Here is a 6,000-nt window from a genome sequence, read left to right on the forward strand (position 1 = left end):
GATGAGGGGGTCCTTGGAATGTGGGATGAATTTGACTCCAGTGGGGTCAGAGGGGTCAAGGGATGTGCTGGGGAGATAAGCAGGGGCGGCTGATTTGGGGAAGGGGTGACCTGAGAAGCACGTGTGAGCTGGTTAGCATGGGGTGGATTAGCACTGGGGTGTGTAGCTGCGCTCAAATGGGAAGAGTCGTACTGTTGTTTCCTTGCTCTGTGGGCAATCTGTTCCTCCTTCGTCATGAATTTGTCAATAAATATGTTGTAGTAATTTTCGCTACCTCTGAGTAGGTGTTTGTGATGCAGTATGTAATCCACTGCCTCTTCGTTAGTGAACTGTACCAGGACAGGTCGTTTTCTGTTACAGTTGTATGGTCCAATGCGTCGGTGGACTTGCACCTCATTCCCTGCCATCTGGGCTCTCATGTCTCTCAAGATCCCCTGTAGTTCCAAATCCTCAATCTCCATCCTTTCCTGCCTCGATGGTGCCCTGGCTTCAAGTAATCCATGGATTATGATTGTCCTCTTTCTCAGTTCATGGTCATGCTGGTGGCCCTCTCCCTGGCTGACCCCCATCCCTCCTACACCCGCTACTCCACCCACTACTACTCCCCCTTCCCCTGCCAAGCTTCCCTTATTCCTGCCAAATTCATTAGTAAGCCTAGATATTTCTCCTTGCCATTCTACCCTGCTCTTCCTGATTTCCTCTTGAATATAATCTATAAACTCTTGTTTGAGTCTTTGAACCTCGCCCTGTATCTTATTAAAGACTTCACTTTTAATCCCCTGGATTAGATCACCTATCCAAACATCCCTCTTCTCTACAAATTTCCCAATCATCTTCTCCACAAACCTATCTTCTTCCTCAATCATAATACTGTTGGACCTAGACACCCTTCCTGACCTAGTCATTGCTATAATGCAACCTTACCCACTGGGGTTCCAAGTATCTTACCGTCCTGCTAACACAATAGGTGAGTGAATCTCCAAGCGTCGTCCCACGTGGTGGTAGAAGGTTGCTGCCGGGGTGAGGTCACGCGGTCAGAGGTTGGTGAGGTCTGCTCCACACTGCCACAATACTTCCTCAACTATTTTGAATTACGCTATTTAAACTGTTTTTCTTCACTACCTTATGGCTCTGGCCAAAACTCAAGGTTTTTTCATTCACTTGTACACACTTTTTCACTTCGAAGTTCCCTGATTACCCCTCCCACTCCACTAGTGAACCAGGAGCTCCCAACCCACGTCCACCCAACACGATGGTCACAAGACAAGTGTGTGTGTGTGTGTGTGTGTGTGTGTGTGTGTGTGTGTGTGTGTGTGTGTGTGTGTGTGTGTGTGTGTGTGAGTGTCCGGGTTTATGTGAGGTTTGGTTCCTGGAACAATCCTTCCCCCCCCTCCCCAAATCTCCTCCCTTATTCCCACCGTGGGTTTGAATCCCAGGTGATTAGACCTGCCCTAGGTCCATGGATCCAAGGTATCCATCTGTGGGCACAACGGATTTCACCCCTTCCCCACTTTCCAAGGGCCAGGTCAATTCCAGCTATCCAGGGAACCTGTCGAAACAGAGGCAGCTACAGGAGGGGACACACAAATATTTGTGCCCTGCAGTTACACCACCGTTCCGACAGGCTCGATCGCAATCTATCCAGATGAGAACACGTTCTCTTCCGACTAGACCACGCTGGAGTCGCTGTATGTCTCAAATTTGGTGCCTTTATTTATAGTTAGTATTTTTGGTGTATTAATTGATTTGTTTTAATTTTTTAATGACTTATGTAGAGTGATTTAGGGAGTGGGGGGGGGCGGGTTGCGTGTCTAGTGGATTGTACGAGATCGTGGTTGGTTAGTATTTATCTAGTTGTGTTCACCTAGTTCTGCTTGCAAGGGTTGAGCTCTGCTCTTTCGGCCCGCCTCTCAACTGTCAATTAATCAATTATTACTCAAAAAATGTGACAATAATGGGAAACTATGTCATTCAAACGTGTAAATGTTAACCATATAAATTACAGTAACACTAATCGCGCGCACACGTACATATGTCAATCAATTTACATAAATAAACATTCACTAATATGAACCTTTAAAATGGACACAAACAGATTATTACCGTACACATGTCAGTTCAATTACAGGAACACATAAACACACATAGCTACACGTGTCTGTCGGTCTTGACAATAGTACACATCAATACCCACACAAAACAGTCCATTATCAATTAATGTGTATGAGTGTGTGTGAGTGTGTATTTATTTTCTCCTTGTATTTACTATATGTATCTGCAGAATCGAGTTATTAGCTCGTGGACCCCGCCTATCACATATATGTATTTTTCCTTATCTTGCCTTACAGGCTTGATAGAATTCTACGATCAGGTGACACAGATTAAGCAAGAAAGAGAGGGCTGGGCGGACTGCATTTTCTTGGATTGTCGGAAAGCCTTTGACACTGTACCGCATAAGAGGCTGGTACATAAGCTGGAGAGACAGGCAGGTGTAGCTGGTAAGGTGCTCCAGTGGATAAGGTAGTATCTAAGCAATAGGAAGCAGAGAGTTACGGTGAGGGGTGAGACCTCCGATTGGCGTGAAGTCACCAGTGGAGTCCCACAAGGCTCTGTACTCGGTCCTATCTTGTTTCTGATATATGTAAATGATCTCCCGGAGGGTATCGATTCATTTCTCTCAATGTTTGCGGACGATGCTAAAATTATGAGAAGGATTAAAACAGAAGAGGACTGTTTGAGGCTTCAAGAAGACCTAGACAAGCTGAAGGAATGGTCGAACAAATGGTTGTTAGAGTTTAACCCAACCAAATGTAATGTAATGAAGATAGGTGTAGGGAGCAGGAGGCCAGATACAAGGTATCATCTGGGAGAGGAAATTCTTCAGGAGTCAGAGAAGGAAAAAGACTTGGGGGTTGATATCACGCCAGACCTGTCTCCTGCAGCACATATCAAGCGGATAACATCAGCGGCATATGCCAGGCTGGCCAACATACGAACGGCATTCAGAAACTTGTGTAAAGAGTCATTCAGAACTTTGTATACCACATATGTCAGGCCAATCCTGGAGTATGCAGCCCCAGCATGGAGTCCATATCTAGTCAAGGATAAGACTAAACTGGAAAAGGTTCAAAGGTTTGCCACCAGACTAGTACCCGAGCTGAGAGGTATGAGCTACGAGGAGAGACTACGGGAATTAAACCTCACTTCGCTGGAAGACAGAAGAGTTAGGGGGAACATGATCACCACATTCAAGATTCTGAAGGGGATTGATAGGGTAGATAAAGACAGTTTATTTAACACAAGGGGCACACGTACTAGGGGACACAGGTGGAAACTGAGTGCCCAAATGAGCCACAGAGATATTAGAAAGAACTTTTTTAGTGTCAGAGTGGTTGACAAATGGAATGCATTAGGAAGTGATGTGGTGGAGGCTGACTCCATACACAGTTTCAAGTGTAGATATGACAGAGCCCGATAGGCTCAGGAATCTGTACACCTGTTGATTGACGGTTGAGAGGCGGGACCAAAGAGCCAGAGCTCAACCCCCGCAAACACAACTAGGTGAGTACAACTAGGTGAGTACACACACACACGCACACACACACAAACACACACACAAAAACTGGAGGCCTACCGTCAAAACGGAGATAGTTCGTTGGTTATAATCCTTATGGTCCCCGATCGAATCCCAGTTGATGCAATAGCAAATCGACATATTCTTTAACCTGACTCGCCTGTTCACCGGCTCCCCTCCGACCGAGGAGCCGTTCGGCCGAGCGGACTTCGCACTGGACTTGTGATCCTGTAGAGTACTATTTTTCAACAAAAAAATACGCAAACATCCCAAATTCGACACCTGCGCCATATTTTGGAGCCAAATTCTGACTCTCTGCGCGTATTCGCAGTTTGAAATTCCGAATTTTTATTCCGAAAATATGTCAGTTACTGAAAGCGGCGGTGGGTCACATTATGCCCAAACCCCCTGCAGTTTTCAAAATATCCCAAACATCCCAAATTCGGCGCCAGAGTCACATTTTGGAGTTATAATCTGGCTCTCTGCACGTATTCGCAGTTTGCAATTCCGTTTTTTATACCGAAAATATGCCAATTACTAAAAGCGGTGGTGGGTCACATTGTGCCCCCCCCCCCCAATCAGTTTTCAAAATATCCCAAACATCCCAAATTCGACGCCAGAGCCACATTTTGTAGCCAAAATCTGGATCTCTGCACGTATTCGCAGTTTGAAATTCCGACTTTTTATACCGAAAATATGCCAATTACTGAAAGCAGCGATGGGTCACATTTTGCCCAAAACCCCCTGCAGTTTTCATAATATCACGAACATCCCAAATTCGACACCAGAGCCATATATTGGAGCAATATAAACTGGAATTCAGAAACATTTTAGTTATTTGTAAACAAAACACATTGATTTTTATCATATGAATTGGAAACAACGTTTTCATATGCATTTTTAACGATCAAAATAATACACAACCTCGCTCTATGATTTGATGTAAAAATCCTCGAATTTGGTATTATAGTGACTTTTTTCAGGTTTTTCATGTACAGTGATTTTAGGTTAAAATGTTCGAATTTACTAATATTTTCATAGTACTTCATGTTGTCTCTCTATATGTGATTTGGCCTAGAATCATCAGAATTTCACATAATATTGTGTTTTAAAGCAAGTTTTCTTGGATTGTTCTTTGTACATAAAATCATCGAATTTAGCAATATTTTCAGCATCCCTCTCTTGAGCCTCTGCATCCCTCTCTTAAGCCTCTGCCTTTCTCTCTTGAGCCTCTACATCATTCTCTTGAGCCTCTGCATCATTCTTTTGAGCCTCTGCATCCCTCTCTTAAGCCTCTGCATCACTCTCTTGAGCCTCTGCATCCCTCTATTAAGAGTCTGCATCACTCTCTTGAGCCTCTGCATCCATCTCTTAATCCTCTGCAACACTCTCTTCAGCCTCTGCATCACTCTCTTAAGCCTCTGCATCACTCTCTTCTGCCTCTGCATCACTCTCTTAAGCCTCTGCTTCCCTCTCTTGATCCTCTGCATCACTCTCATGATGCTCGGCATCACTCTCTTGAGCCTCTGCCTTTCTCTCTTGAGTCTCTACATCACTCTCTTGAGCCTCTGTATCACTCTCTTGAGCTTCTGCATCACTCTCTTAAGCCTCTTATCCCTCTATTAATCTTCTTCATCACTCTCATGAGCCTCTGCATCATTCTCTTGAGCCTCTGCATTACTCTCTTGAGCCTCTGCATCACTCACATAAGCCTCTGCATCTCTCTCTTCAGCCTCTGCATCACTCTCTTGAGCCTCTGCATCCCTCTCTGGAGTTTCAGCATCCCTCTCTTGAACCTCTGCAGCACTCTCTTGACCCTCTTCATCATTCTCTGGAGCCTCTGCATCACTCTCAAGAGCCTCTGCATCCCTCTCTTGAGCCTCTGCATCCCTATCTTCAGCCCCTGCATCCCTCTCTTGAGCCTCTGCTTCCCTCTCTTGAGCCTCTGCATCCCTCTCTTCATCTTCTGCATCACTCTCTTGAGCCTCTGCATCATTCTCTTGAGCCTCTGCATCCCTCTCTTAAGCCTCTACATCATTCTCTTGAGCCTCTGCATCACTCTCTTGAGCCTCTGCATTACTCTCCTTAGCCTCTGCATTCCTCTCTTAAGCCTCTGCATCACTCACTTAAGCCTCTGCATCACTCTCTTGAGCCTCTGCATTCCTCTCTTGAGTCTCTGCATCATTCTCCTAAGCATCTGCATCACTCTCTTGAGCCTCTGCATCACTCTCTTGAGCCTCTGCATCCCTCTCTTAAGCCTCTGCATCACTCTCTTAAGCCTCTGCATCACTCTCTTGAGCCTCTGCATCCCTCTCTTAAGCCTCTTCATCACTCACTTCAGCCTCTGCATCACTCTCTTCAGCCTCTGCATTCCTCTCTTGAGCCTCTGCATCATTCTCCTAAGCATCTGCATCACTCTCTTGAGC

Source organism: Procambarus clarkii, chromosome 15, assembly GCF_040958095.1.
Source record: "Procambarus clarkii isolate CNS0578487 chromosome 15, FALCON_Pclarkii_2.0, whole genome shotgun sequence".
Taxonomy (NCBI): Eukaryota; Metazoa; Arthropoda; class Malacostraca; order Decapoda; family Cambaridae; genus Procambarus; species Procambarus clarkii.